Source organism: Dasypus novemcinctus, chromosome X (genome assembly GCF_030445035.2).
Source record: "Dasypus novemcinctus isolate mDasNov1 chromosome X, mDasNov1.1.hap2, whole genome shotgun sequence".
NCBI classification, from domain to species: Eukaryota; Metazoa; Chordata; class Mammalia; order Cingulata; family Dasypodidae; genus Dasypus; species Dasypus novemcinctus.
Genome location: NC_080704.1, coordinates 119,763,308 through 119,779,334, shown reverse-complemented (window position 1 = coordinate 119,779,334; position 16,027 = coordinate 119,763,308). Strand labels below are relative to the sequence as shown.

Below are 16,027 nucleotides of genomic sequence, written 5' to 3'. Positions count from 1 at the left end.
GAAATTTGGTTATAGGTATCAAGTGCTTACAACATATTTAGACCCTCTGACATAAAATGATTTACATTGAGGCTGTATGAGGAAGCAGCTGTGGTCTGGGCCTCAGTCCTGCCTAATTTCTCATTGGACACTCGGCACACTCTCTTGGACAGTCAATCCTAGCTTAAGTCTTGGTGTCTCAATTGGGCTGTGGGCTATGTCCAGTGCCACCTCCCCAGCAAGTCTTTTGCACTGAGTATGTATTCAAAAACAGCTGCCAAGGGATTGATAAACTGATGGATATAGTAATATACTGGGAGGTATACAGTTTTATAATATACATATAACTGTATGATAATTGCTAAAATTTTAGATTATAGAGATCATGAGCATGGGCTTTGGTGTTGGGCTCTTCTACTGACCGACAGTGTGGTATTGTGAAAGTCATTTACCTTTTCTGTTTGTCTTCTGACCTGTAAAAAGGAAATATTATTATCCACCTGTCAAAATGATCTTTGACTCTAGAATGAGGCTCTACAAATTCCAATCTGTGTGATTTCTAGCAAGCTACTTAACCTCTTACGGAACTACAGTTTTCTCATTTGTTTAATACTCCCCTAGCAGGGTTAAAATGAAGATGGAACTGGATGCTACATGTAAAGGATTTAGCCCTGTGCCTAGCACAGATTGAGAATAGTAATAAGTGAGGGCAGAAGGATAAAATGTAATATATTGTAGTTGTACAACATCTAAAATTCTATTTTAGGGTGTCTTCTTTCCATTCTCACACTCTAGTAATATTTGGCTCAGAATACCTCACAGGAGTGACCACAACCTCTGTCTGCTGGCAACCACATCTCTTTTACCTTGCTCTCATGTTGGGCCCACTCAGCCACCAGCATGGCATCAGTTACCCACAGCAAAATAACAATGGGTGGTTTGGAAAAATTCAGTCAACTTCTTTACTACTCCCATTGGACATGCCAGTCATTATGTAATGGTGAATTTTACAGCTATAGACTTGGTGAGAACTGGACACATAACTGCTGATGCAAAGTTGAAACAAGAGGCAGAATCCTTGACCCTAGTTGACCACAACTACCTACATGAGCATAGCACTGTATATGTATCAGGATGCCTTCCTGACAGCTCAGCTGAAACTCCCTACAAGGCCACAAAGTCTGCAAGGAAGATTTTATCATTCCCAGTGAAAATATGAGGAAATGAAGCTCAGTGAAGGACAGCCTTGCCTAAGGTAACATGGTTAGTTAGCAGCAGAGGTGAAATTAGAACCTAGGTTTCTTCGCTTGTTTGTCTAGGGCTCTTTCTACCATACTGTAAGTCCTCACATAGCAGACAAAGTCAATTTCATGGGGATACAGAATCTCACACAGGATGTAGAGATTGTTATAAAGAAAAGAGTAGAAGACTTGTGACAGCAAACCTGCCCTTTGACCTTACTGTAATCTCCTTGCTCTTGCCTGGAAAACTACTGAAAAACTGAATCAGCAGCATCTGTGTGTAATAAAGAAGTTGTCTTTAAAATTAGCCAAAGAAGCTTGTGTAAAAGCTGGATTTTATACAATGTTGTCGGGGAGGTGGAGAAGTGATGACAATGTGATTATTGAAGCATTTGGTCACAGTCTCTTGCTTATGGAAGAAGATATCCGTTTGCTCTCAGAATCATTTTTAAAAATTCCTCTGGGCTTTTTTGTTTTGTTCAGTCTCTCTCTCTCTCTCTCTCTCTCTCCTCTCTCTCTCTCTCTCTCTCTCTCTCTCTCTCTCTCTCTCTCTCTCTCTCTCTCTCTCTTTCTCTTCTCTCTCTCTGTATATCTATCTATCTATCTATATAGATATAGATATAGATATAGATATAGTGTGTGTGTATGTGTGTGTGTGCGTGTGTGCACATGTATGATTATGGTGGGGGGGAGAAGGAGGAGAGACAAGACCTTGAAATTTAAAAAGAGAGAGAGAGTTCCTAGGTCTGCTGGGGCGATGACACTGGAATGGCCTATTGTTCGAGATTGTGGAATTCTTTTTAAGAGATGTGGGGGCATTTTCTGGACTTGGAGTTGTCCTAAACAATATTGCAGGGACAGATCCTGGACACTGTATATCCTACCATAACCCACTGAATGGCCTGGGGGAGAGTGTAAACTACAATATAAACTATAATTCATGCCGTGCAGCAGTGCTCCAAAATGTATTCACCAAATGCAATGAATGTACTACAGTGATGAAGAAGGTTGTTGAAATGGGAGGAGTGGGTGGGGTGTGGTGTGGGGTATTCTATTTTTTAATGTAACATTTTTTGTGATCTATGTATCTTTTAAAAAAGATAATTAAAAAGAAATTTTAGAAAACATCTACATACATTAAATAAAAAAGAGTATATGAGATAATGGCCCCAATGTGATCACAAAATAATAATAAACAAAATAATAAATAATATTTAGGAAGCTCTCATTGTGTGTTAATTAACCTTCTAAATGTTCCATAAACATTGTTTTATCTATTCCTCTCAACTCCGTGTAGTAGATATTATCATCATTCCCATTTTACAGGTGACAAAAAGGCTGCTTAAAGTGATTAAGTAGATAGATCAAGGTCATATAGTAAGTGTCAGAGCTCGCTTTGAAGCCATGCCTCCAGGTCCAGAGCCTATGACGTCTATACTACATTCCATTCTCCTGAATGGGCACAGAGACCTGGAGAAAAAATTACATAACATTTACAAAAATTTCCTCAGAGTACCTTTATACTTACTACTTTGATTCATCCCTATTTCAGGTATTATTAGTCCCCCTTATTATAGTAAGGAAAAGGTAAAATGAAAATATAAAAGGAAAGATAGGAAAATTATTTTAGGTTCCACAGCTGGCTAATGGCAGTCAGACATAGAAGAGAAGATTCGTGACTCCTAGTCAGATGCTCTTTCTATTATAAAATGTGTTCCAGACAGCTTAAAGCATGACTGCCAATGATCCTTACCTCCTGGTACTCATACCCTTGTGTGTTACCCTTCTCTTAAGGGTAGGCTGGATCTACTGACTTGTTTCTAACAAATAGAGTACTGCAAAAGTAATGGACTATTACTTCCATGATTTGGTTACAAATGACTGTGAGAATCATCTTGCTGGCACTTCCTCTCCACTGCTTTTTCAGCTTGCATACTTTGGTGAAGCAAATTGCCACAATGAAGAGGCCATGTTGCAGTCTTTGACCAAAAGCCAGCAAATAACTGAGGGCTTTGGTCAAAAAATCTGCAAATCTGAATCCTTTCAACAAACACGTGAGTGAACTAAAAGTGGATCCTTCCCCAGTTGAGCCTTGAGATGACTACAGTGTCAACTGACATCCAGATTGCAGCCTTGTGAGAGCCCCTGAAGCAGAGAACTTGGTTAAGTGATGCTGGATCCCTGACCCACAGAAATGGTGAGATAAGAAATGCTTCTTTATGCCACTAGGTTTGGGAGTGGTTAGTCACACAGCAATATGTAACTATCAGTTTGGCCCATCTGCTTATTTGTAGCAAAGCAAGTCCATGGCATAACTCTTAAAAGGCTTGAGAGAAAAGATCTAGGTGAGCTTTGTTACTCCAGGGGAGAGCTGTGAATCCTATGATCAGCTCTTGGCTTGCTCCAATATTTCCTTTGCCTTGCTGATCTTAGAGCCATAGCCTAAAGTAGTGCAAGTAGCTCTAGGGCTTCTCAACTTCCATTGGTCACTGGTTCCAAAATTTCTCAGCGTTTGTGTTGTGTTCAAGCCAGGTGGCTGGGAACATCAGGACAGCTACTACTCTCACTGTCAGTTTGGGAATCCCCTCAAGCTCCGCCTTGAGTGTGCCAACAAGGTTCAAGACATCACACTAGACTATCTCCATCCTAGCAATTTTAGCTGCTTCCCAGCCAGTCCCAACCACAGTGCTATTTTGGAATTTCTAAGTGGATGTGAGCTGCAGGAAGTGAGAGGTTTTGACAGATTCAATAAAAGCAATTAGCCAAGTGGGAATCACTTACGCTCAATTTTCAAGTGGCTAATTTGGTGTCGGAGAATCTTAAAAGGTGTGGGTTGCAGATACCCGAGCATACCCTGTAACTATTTTACTCGGCTAGTTTACCAAGGGAGTTGCTTTCCCACATGCTGAGAAGTCTTATCAAGGAGTCCTCCTGATCTCTCACTTTGACAGGCCAGGTGTTTTTACAAAAATTAGAAAAAAGCCAGGGCCAGTTACTTTTGCCATGTCGGCAGCAATAGCAGAGTCAATGTTGGGCTTTTGCAGATGTGTTCAGTCCCTGGGGAATAAGTATAACCCCTTTCATGACCTTTAACCCTGTGTATCATGAATGCATATGTGGGTTTGTGTCTGTATGTGTCAGGGAAGGAGGGAGAGGAGGTGTATAGTACATTTGGAAATGTGCATTCCCCACAGATATGAGTGCTTGAACAAGTATCACTACTCGCAGAAATCAGTGATGTGTGTGAAGAATTGGCTCTTCACAGCTGCTTGTGGCATGGTTATGTAAGGGGCTGTGGCATGAAAAATGTGTGTCTGTGGCTCCTGTGTATGTGGAGGGAGGGTATGAAAGTGTGAACTCTACCAAGGTTTCACTATATGGAGTTGGAATGTTTCATGCTCAGCATATCTAAATCTGGTGATAATGAATCCTGTCACAATGAGACACTTCTGTATGTATAGCACATCTCAAATTTTAAGTGAGTCATTCACTGATGAGTATGTGCATGAGTGTACCTTCCCGCATGCTAGTAATAATGGGAAAGAAGACAAGTATGTGAGCATAAGAGACAGAAACTGACAATGAGGCCATAAAGAGCCCTTTAAGATGACAATAAGAAGGAAGACCTGGCTCTTTAAGAAGGGATGAGCCTCCCTGGAGCCAAGGGATTACTACCATCACCAGCTGGTGATACAACTAGAAAAAGACCTTGAATAAAAGGGGAAAATGGTAAAGACAAATGAGTTTATATGGCTAAGAGACTTCAAAATGACTCGGGAGGTCATCAGAGGGGTCATGCTTACGCACATCTCAGCAGGATCCCAGAGACAGCCAAAGTAGATACAGCCCAGGTACTGGTGCTTCTGAGGGCTATGGAGACACATAGTTTCTACAAGCATGGCAGCTGGTTCTGGAGTTCAGTGCCTTACCAGTGGGCCCTACTTTGGAATTTGTGCTCCTGAGTGTGATAGAATTGGACTCAGACGTGACTTCTCTATACAAGCCTCTTCTGTCACTTTTACTGAACCTGTGATTGGCGCTGGGGTTTGTGTATGCTCAAGAGACGTGAATCTCTGGACTGTCCATGTGCCAGCTTGGCCCAGCACCTCAGCAGAGTTGCAACACCTATTCTCCGGTTTGTTGGACTTACCTAGGTCAGCTGATGGGGAAGTGAGAATAGTCAACCACCACACCAGGGAACCAAGAGTGTCTACAACTGCAAGCAGGAGAATCACATCCATCAACCATATGGGATCTAAGTCTCTTTTCGATTTAGAGGTGGAGTGGACATCACCATCCCAGGGTCCACAAGATGGAGGAATATAATATGGATTGGAGTGGATTTGCTGGTATTCTACTACAGAACTGCTGTGAGTCTCACAATGGAAGAAATTTTAGCACTGATGTGGAGACGGTGGCTATGGGAGTTGCTTAGGGCAGGGAGATGGAGGAAGATGTGTGATATGGGGCATTTTTGGGACTTGGAGTTGTCCTGAATTATATTACAGGGACAGATGTAGGACATTGTATATCTTGCCATGACCCAATGGATGAACTGGGGGGGGAGTGTGAACTACAATGTAAACTATGGTCTATACGGTGTGGCAGTGCTCCAGAGTATATTCACCAAAAGCCATGAATGTGCCTTACTGATGAAAAGGGATATTGATGTGGGAGGAGCTGCAGTAGGATGGGGAGTGGGGTATATGGGAACCTCATGTTTTTTAATGTAAATTTTGTGTGCTCTATTTATCTTTTAAAAAAGACAATAAAAATAAAATTTTAAAAAAGTACCTACTTCATTATGTCCTGAATTGCCAGGGAGCTAAACCAAAGTACTTAATTCCCTTGACTGTTGAGCCAAACCCCCAACTCTTCTCCCTCTACTTCAGTTATCAGGAGAAAAGGAATAATGCTGCAGATGAAATTTACATGCCCCCCATTACTCTTTCTTTCTAACAAGTGTCCTGTGAGTGCCTGCCTGGTCTGTGCTCAGCATTGGGCATCTTTTTTATTACCTTTTTTTAAAGATGTATAGGTAACACAAAATACTATATTAAAAAATATAAGAGGTTCCCATATATCCCAGTCCCCACATCCTCCACTCCTCCCACATCAAAAACTTCTTTCATTAGTTTGGTACTTTCATTGCAATTGATGAGTACATTTTGGAGCATTGCTACACAACATGGATTATAGTTTGTATTGTAGTTTACACTCTCTCCCATTCCATTCAGTGGTTTAAGTCAGGATATATAGTGTCCTGCATCTGTCCCTGCAATATCATTCAGATCAACTCAAAGTCCTGAAAATGTCCCCATATCACACCTCTTCTTCCCTATCCCTGCCTTCAGCAACTCCTGTGGCCACTGTCTCCACATCAATGATATAATTTTTTCCATTGCTAGAGTCACAATAATTCTGTGGTAGAATACCAGTAAGTCCACTCTAATCCATATTTTATTCTTCCATCCTGAGGACTCGGGGATGGCAATGTCCACTCCACCTCTAAATCAAGAGGCAGCTTAGATCCCACATGGCTGATGGATGGAATTCCCCTGCTTGCAGCTGTAGACTCTCTTGGTTCCCTGGTGTGGTGGTTGACCATCCTCACCTCCCTGAGTTTATCATTTTTATTTGAGCTACACAAGTACATTGTTCACGGGGAGGGGGCATCGAGTGAAGAAGAATGGTTAAATAGGAGTATTGCAAATAAAAGTACTGGCTACACGTAGAGCAATGAAAGAATTATCTTGCAGCCAGAGATCTCAGCACCCTAAAGAATCAGGCTTACCTAAAAACTAGAGTTATTCACATGATGTTTCTTTATTTGCATGTAGTTACACAAATGCAGCCTAATTTTAATGGTCTTCAATAGCATTGAGCAAAAAGTTTAAAAGCTGGTGTTTCTGAATGAAAGACAATGGCATGGTGGCCAAAAAGAAATGTATTACCCCTTATTCTCAGAACAAGAAATTAAAGCAAACGCAATACAGGATTGGGTTCTTAACCCAATTTTTGTGCTATGGACCGGGACCCCTAGGTAGTCTGAAGAAAACCTCTGGATTCCTCTCAGAATAATGTTGTTAAATGTATAAAATTTAATATATAAGATTACAAAGAAAACCACCTATAGTGAAATGACTCTGTGTTTAAATATGTGTGATGTAGTCATATATGTGCTTCTTTACTGACACATTAAACAAGTTCTAGCAGTAGGTCTCATAATTACAGTAATTTGGAAGTATTGATAAACATAAATGACATTTCAAAACCTTAGCAAAAACTTTAATATTATAGGAAATTATCTGACATTTCTATCAGTGACAAAGTTTCAACTTCTCTTAATAATACTGTGATTTGTTACATACATTAATTGAAGAAAAAGCTATATTTCAGTTAGAGATTAGTAAACTGCACATGTAATTTTTCCTTACCCAAGTTCATAGGCCTCCTGAATTCTATGCACACATTCCTAAAGGGTCCAAGGACCCTAGATGAAATACTTTTGTACACAAGAGGGAGAGAGAGCTGAAGCTGAAAACAAGGTTGTGTAGTAACCCTTAAATTTCTTGAATGTTCTAACCACTGCTGAAGAGTCAAAAGTGGCTGAGATGAGGGTGCCTGCAACTCCAAGTGGGAGAATCACATCCATCAACCACGTGGGATCTAAGCCCCCTCTTGATATAGAGGTGGAGTGGACATCATCATCCGAAGATCCACAGGGGAAAAATAAAATATGGATTAGAATGGACTTACTGGTATTCTACTATAGAACTATTGTGACTAGTAATGGAAGAAACTATAGCATTGATGTGGAGAAAATGGCCACGGTAGTTCCAGAGGGCGGGGAAAGGGAAGAAGAGATGTGATGTGGGGGCATTTTTGAGACTTGGAGTTGTCCTAAATGATATTGCAGGGACAGATGCTGGACATTACATATCATGCCATAACTCACTGAATGTACCAGGGGAAAAAGTAAACTACAATGTAAACTATAATCCATACAACGTTGCAGTGCTCCAAAATGTATTCGCCAAATGCAATGAATGTGCCACAATGATGAAAGTGGTTGTTGATTTGGGAGGAGTGGGGGTGGGGTGGGGTGTGGGGTATATGGGAACTTCTCATATTTTTAATGTAACACTTTTTATGATCCATGTATCTTCAAAAAATACAATAATTTTTTTTTAAAGTGGCTAAGAGGTGAACTCTGTGATTGTACTGGAGGCAAAAAAGAAACAAGAACATAAGCAAACAACAAAAACAAAGAAAAATCTGCTTCACCCTCTGATTTGGTTTACTACATGTTTAGAGATCAGAATTTATTCAGCCATAGGTATCTATAGCCCACTACAACAATTGAGTATTATATGAACCAGTATCAACTAGAAAGGTTTACAGTATACATTTCAGCTTTAAGCCCTCTAATGTTTTTTCTCTCTGTATAAGGGGATGTCTAATATTGAATTGACATTTAGATATACCCAGTATCTCCCTATTGTAAGAGCTTTCTGTGATCCTCTCAAGTAGCTAATCACCCACTCTAGGCACCAGCCCTCTCTATATACTTCCAATCTAGTACTCACTGATTGTGTTCTAGTTGAGTATTTCACATATTTATTTCTTCCACTTGACTGTGAGCTCCCCAAAGACAGAGCTATGCTTTATTTGTCTCACAGTATACAATCAATTTGTGTGTGTTGTATGTATATGCTAATGAATCAAATGTCTTGCTTTCTATGGATGTGCCATTTAAAACAGTCAACTTCAACCACATCACTACTTCATTCTACAATTTGATTGGGACAAGGATGAGGGTGTATTCCATGGAGTTAGTTTTTTTACCAGTTGCCAAAATTCTAAGACAATGGAGATTTCAGCTGATTAAAAACTGATTTTTTATTTAGTTTAAACTGTTCACAGTGGAAATTAATGTCATTTAAATTTATTGAAACTAAGCTAAGATGTAGTATTTCTACCACTGCTGGGCATATTTAAAACTATTGCAATGAAAGGAGTAAGAAAAGACTAAGCAGTCTTTCATGTTGTCTTGAGGTAGGGCTATCTGAACCTCAAAGCTAATCAGGAATAAAGTAGATCAACTTTAGGATTTGTCTTTGTCTCAGTTAGATAGCCATTTATTTTTTCATCTATCCACCTGCCCATCCATCCATTCATCCATTTCTTGACCTATATATACAGCATCTATCCATCTATCTATGATCTAACTATACAGCCAATATCCATTCATCTACCCACCTGCACACTCACCCACCCACTCACTCACTATTTAGCCAACATAACTAAGGGGAGTTTAATCTTTTTAGACTCCTAAAAGCAACTGAACTCTACCATGAACCCCTCTTAAACTGAATGTGATATGAAAATTCTGGTGTTGTGTATGGAAATCTGATCTATAACAATTGTTGGACTGAAGTAAGAAATGCCCCTCTTAAAAAGCTTTCTAGATATTTTTAATCCTGCCCTTCTTCTTCTCTGTGGATTCCAAATAATTCTCACATATCAATCCTGTCATCTTTCTACACAGTTTCTCCTCAGTGAACCCTGGTAAGAATTTGGGGGGTGGGCTTCTTCCTCAACAGTCTTGAAGGTGGGAGTTCTGTTGCAGTGTTTTGATAGTTGTGGAGGAATGACATGGGGGTTTTAGAGAGGAAGTGACAAAGGAAACATCACCTTAAACCCTACCTCTTTCCCCACTCCCTGAGACTTCATTACCTCCAAATTTCTTGGGGGAGATAGCAGAGAATAATCAACAGGAGTTTAAGATGAACTGAAACACTTGAGAGCTAGATGGGAATTTGTTGCCCATTAAGCCAAACTTCCCTTACAAATTTGCTGAGAATTCAGGCAGTGAAGGCTGAAGCAACATGGAATGGTATTGTGACTCAGTCCTACTTGGCATAGTTCTGCTATTCTTAGGAGAACTGAATTACTGCAGTCAAGGGCAGCCAAGTGGGATACGTTGCTGAGGCAGGGCTAGCAAACTTCCTCTCATCCCCAGGGAAGGGCTTTCACTCTCTGCTCCCTCCGTGATATGTTTACCCCATGCTATCGTGGCTACATGGAAACCAAAAATAAAAATTAAAAAGGGCCTTCTCCAAGAAATATCACAGAGCTATAGTGTATTTTCTCATGCCTAAACTCCATTATCCTGTAGTTGCAATCTTTCAGTTTTCTCCTTTGTCCTTCTTACTCCAATGAGTTACCCCTCTCACCGTCCACTTTGTAGCCAATGTTCTGGAACTCTCCATGTTAATGGCAACTCTGTCAGTTCTCTGAGCCAGGCTCCATGCCTTTGTTCATATGGTAGCTCTTGGCTGAAAACGTCTTTGCCTTTTACCTGTTCAAATCCTAGCTATCTTTCAAAATCCAGCTAAAGACCCACATCTGTGAAGCTTTCATTTCTGCTATTGCCCTCGTTGAATCTTTCTCCTCTGAGGTTCTGTGACTTTGAGAGTATGTGCCACTCGGTTTTCAAGCTCACATGTCTTTTCTGTACCTTTCCCAGGCAGACTTAATTGCTTCTCCATCTGTTCTATAACAGCACTTCATACATACTTTTCTTATATCACTTTTTACGTTGTACAGTTTTATTGTTGCCTATATGTTTCTCTTCCTTAATCAACTGTGATCTCCTTGAATGTAAGAACTGTCTTATAGAGACAGCATGGTGGACTCCTGGTTCCAGCAGAGAGCCTTACTTTCTTCATCTGTAAAATGGGAATAATAATAGTAACTTCATCAAAGGTTGTTGTGAGAATTAAATGAGATAATATTGGTAAAGTATTTGGAACATGGTAAGCACTCAGTAATTATTCTTATTTTTAATCGTTGAATCTACAGTGCATGGCACATAGTAGATGCTTAACAAGTATTTGTTGAATTGAATTCTAGTCTGACTTGGCTTTATTCAATATTGCTCTGGTGTATAAGGCTTGAGTCGTCACGGAAGATTATAAATTCCCTAGGAGTTGGAAACATTCATAACTTCTGCCATATTTACACAAATTTGATGCTCAATACTTTATTTTGCTCAGAGACGGTGTATAATAATACTGATTTGACTGAAATGTCTTTTAGTTCTTATTCCTGCTTTGCCTTTACCCAGAGTGAATGGTAGACCTGCCTTTCATTAGATGGTACATAAAAAGAATGGGTTAGGGCCAAATATTCCCCTCTTCTCACTTTCAGCAAGGAGAAGAAGCCAGATCTATCCTGTACTCTTCCCAAGGCAAACTAATATTTACTTCAGGCTGAAAGTGGGTTCCACTATCCCAGTTGAGTTTTCACTATTTGGCATTGTGAGCCCCGAAGAAAACACAAATTTTAAGATAAAAGTAACAAGTCAGAAAATCCTATTTTTTTCCAATAGTTTCTGGAGCATGTCTTTGAACACCCACTCATTGCAAAAGTCCTTTTCAATTCATGCCGTTTACCACAGGACAATATATTGATTATTGAGAATGCAGCTCTCTTTCCCATCTTGCAAGATGGCGGGTGAAAAAGCCGAGAAGCCAGCAGGCACTAAAGAGAAGAAACCTGAAGCCAAGAAGGCTGATGCCAGTGGCAAGGTTGAGAAGGGTAGCCCCAAGACCAAAAAGCTCAAGAAAGGGAAACCTCACTGGAGCTGAAATCCAGTCCTGGTCAGAGGAATTGGCAGATATTCCCGATCTGCAATGTATTCCAGAAAGGCCTTGTACAAGAGGAAGTACTCAGCAGCTAAATCCAGGATTGAAAAGAAAAAGAAGGAGAAAGTTCTTGCTACTGTCACAAAACCCGTTGGTGGTGACAAAAATGGAGGTACACGAGTGGTTAAACTTCGCAAAATGCCTAGATATTATCCTACTGAAGATGTCCCTCGAAAGCTGTTGAGCCATGACAAAAAACCCTTCAGTCAGCACGTGCGAAAGCTGCGATCCAGCATCACTCCCGCGACTGTTCTGATCATCCTCACTGGTCATCCTCACTGGTCTCCACAGGGGCAAGAGAGTGGTTTTCCTGAAGCAGCTGAGCAGTGGCTTGTTACTTGTGACTGGACCCCTGGTCCTCAATTGAGTTCCTCTGCGTAGAACACACCAGAAATTTGTTATTGCCACCTCCACCAAAATTGACATAAATGGTATGAAAATCCCAAAGCATCTCACTGATGCTTACTTCAAGAAGAAGAAGCTGCGTAAGCCCAGACACCAGGAAGGTGAGATCTTCGACACAGAGAAAGAGAAATATGAACTTACAGAGCAGCGCAAGATTGATCAGAAAGCTGTGGACTCACAACTCATGTCAAAAATCAAAACTGTTCCTCAACTCCAAGGCTACCTGCGTTCTGTGTTCTCTCTCACAAATGGAGTTTATCTTCACAAATTGGTGTTCTAAACTTGCAAAAAGAAACCTAATTAAATAACTGGTATATTATAAAAAAAAAGAATGCAAACAAATTTCGCTTTGCATATGAACAATAAACTTTTTGTTAATAAAAGGAGGAAATCACACTGCCATTCATGAATATCAGCCAAGAATTTTTGATAGTTAAATTAAAGCCCTTTGACCAAGTAGTCTTCCCACAAACACTGTTAAATATATCCAGATGAATGAGGATGCTACCCCTTTTCAGGGAAATAACAACATATTTCTGGACAATCCAAATGCTCATCCTTAGACGAATAGTTGAATGAATCCTGGTATATTCATATTATGGGATATTATCCAGCCATTTGAAAGAATGAGCAGATCTGTAACTGCTGAGGTGCTAGGATGTCTGTGATATACTATTAAGTGCAAAAGGCAAACTGCACAGAAATGTATACATCAGGATTCCATCCTAATGCAAACAGCAAAATCCCATATAGATGTGTTACATGTCTGCATATATTTCCATGTACATGGAGAAGACTGTGGGAAGACTCAGATTCAGGCTGTTAATATTGCTTACTCTGCAAAGGGGGAAAGGATGAGGGGAGAACATTGCTTTTTTTTTCTTTTTGTGACTAGACATTATTTCACTGGTGGCAGCAAACATGTGGAACTGATAAAAAATGTCTGAAAAGAGTTTAAACAATTCTTTAAAATAATTTTACATGGGACCTTAGAGACCAATCCCCTCCAATGCTTCCCTGGACCTTTTTGCTGCCCAGTCCTTCATTTCTATAGTGAGGGAGAATAAAAGATTTTTCTTGCTGGGAGTCTCTTTTCTGTTTTGTTGCTAAATCATTTGCATGCCAGGAAAGTGAAGGGTGAAGGGTGAAGGGTGGTGGAAAAGCAAGACCTTTAACTGGAGCTTCATTCCTCTGTCCTTTCCCAACTTTTCTGGGAAACATAAATAACTGACATGGAAAATCAGACAGATCCTTGTGCATAAACCGTCCTCTGTGTGAATAATGAGCAGCTGTATTTCTAATCACGCTTCCTTTCAAGGAATCAGGAAATCGGCAATTCCTCCAGTGTAGGAGACCCAACCACCCAAATCGCCAGGTCCCCCTTGCTGCCTCCTCCTCCCTTCTGCTTCCTGCTTACACCTACCCAAGAACAATGACCAAAACTACAAAAAGAGCCACCATCTTATGAACACGCACTATGAGGCAGGCACTGTACTGTGCAAGTCATTTTTGGATGTATCATTTTGAGTTAATCCTCAATGCAATCTCTGTAACAGGTAAGTTATAACTTTTCAAAAATTGAATGACCTTGAGATTTATAAGTTTTTCACTAGGTTTATTTAGCCCCATGAGGATTTTACCCATGCTGTTCCAGCTACACTTGAAAGATGTGGGTATGGAGTTCAGAGATGCTGGCTAGCTGTCAAGACTTCATACAGCCATGAAGAGTAGAACAAGGAACAGCCTGCCAAGATTTGATTTAGCTAGAGAAACTTGCCACTTCCCAGGATTACTACCTAGCACCTAAGAAGTTCATTTATCCCCAACATGCAACTGAGTTGCACCTAATGCATAGGTGCCATAATTCATGATATCAATTCCTGACAATGGCATAACATTTTTTATATTTTGCAAAACTTTCCCCCCGTTTTTCCCCTGTATTTTCACCTCACAAATCTGAGGGAGATAGGACAGGATAATTGCTCCAGTTTCCCAGATGAAGAAACAATTTCAGATGGATTAGGTGACTTGTCCAATGTCATGAACCTAGAAAGTTCATGAACGAGGACTAAAATCAGGATAGTGAATGAAAGAAGTTGTGTTTGTTTCACTTTTTTTTTTCTATCCAACCATCTAATAAACATCCAATCTGGGGATTATAGGAACACAGTATTATTCAGTGGTGTAAAACAGGTTTTGTCACTTGCTCACTATGTGGCCTTGGCAAGTCATTTATAAGCTCTGTGCCTCAGTTTCCTCTTTTATAAAAAGTATATAATAATGCTTGCCTCCTAGAGTCACTGTGAGCACTATTATACAATTCATGTAAACATTTAGTATGGTGTTTGACATGTATGAAGAATTAAGTAAATATAAACTATCCATCTTTTAAATTTAAAACATAGAAGATGTGGCTCTTGCCCACAAATGTAAATTCTGAGTAGTACTCTCTGATTCTGTGGAGTCTGCCAAGGTTGTTTTGCAATAGATGCTTTGATACTGAGCAAATTTATTCAAAATAACCAGGAGCCCAAAAATAGAAGACAGGATAACAAAAGGTACAAATCTCAGAGTCCATGATTTGTAATAATTCCTTCCAGGTTGTCTGTTTCCCATGGGGTCAGCAGAAGGCTAAGCGACAATGGGCAGCTGCCACTGTGTGGTGTCTGTTCTTGGGTGTGCCAAACCAAGCCTACTGCTGCAAAAAGTAGCTTTGCTAGTTCCGATTTGCATTCTGCCAGTGACATCGTTTGGGCCTAGTATATTTCCAGTGGGTCAACACCCTCACTCTTGCTAAGTGCTCATGTCAGGCACAGACACTTACCTCTGTTGCTCCCAAGAAGTAAGGAGTCAGAAAACGATGGTGTGTTTGGAAAAACAGGAAGGGAAGAAGAAAGTGGGATTAATACGGAACAGTCTTCCTTTGAAAATAATTAGCTGAAATGGGCAATCAAATAAATATAACTCAGGGGGTGATAGTGGCACATTATTATGCCTGTACCAAATATCACTGAGTTGTTCACATTAAAATGATTAATTTTATGTTATGGGAATTTCCCCTCAAAAATAATTTAAAAGAAGAACGCAAGGTTTAAGAATGCCATGGTTCCAGAGAGACATTTTTTTCCTGATTTTGCTCCTTTGTATTTTTTAAAATAAAATTTTTATTTATTTCAAAAAGGTACATAGATCACACAAAATGTTATTTTAATGTAGGAGGTTCCCATATGCCCCAATCCCCACACCCTCCACTTTTCCCACATCAACACTTTATTCATTAGTGTGGTACATTCATTGCATTTGATGAATACATTTTGGAGCCCTGCTACACAGCATGGATTATAATTTACATTATAGTTTATTCTCTCCCCAAGTCCATTCAGGGAGTTATGGCAGGATACATAATGTCTTGCATTTGTTTTTTGCAATATCATTCAGGACAACTCTAAGTCCCAAAGATGCCCCCACATCACACCTCCTTTTCCCTCTCCCAGCCCTCAGCAACTCCCATGGCCACTGTCTCCACATCAATGATATAATTTCTTCCATTGCTAGAATACCAGTAAGTCCACCCTAATCTGTATTTTCTTCCTCCATCCTGAGGACCCCGGGGTGGTGATGGCCACTTCACCCCTTGCCAGTTGGCCCCTGAGCCTTAGAGATTTTGCAGCACCTACTTCCAGTTGGTTG

The 16,027-nt window shown here is 40.2% G+C and overlaps 1 protein-coding gene and 1 pseudogene across 2 annotated transcripts in view; one reads left to right on the top strand and one right to left on the bottom strand.

Annotated features, from left to right (window-relative positions):
* The window catches only part of PAK3 (p21 (RAC1) activated kinase 3), a 401,520-nt gene that overhangs the window by 280,354 nt on the left and 105,139 nt on the right, over window positions 1–16,027 (bottom strand). The gene's annotated exons all lie outside the window — the stretch shown is intronic.
* Window positions 11,718–12,651, top strand: LOC101432294 (large ribosomal subunit protein eL6 pseudogene; annotated as a pseudogene).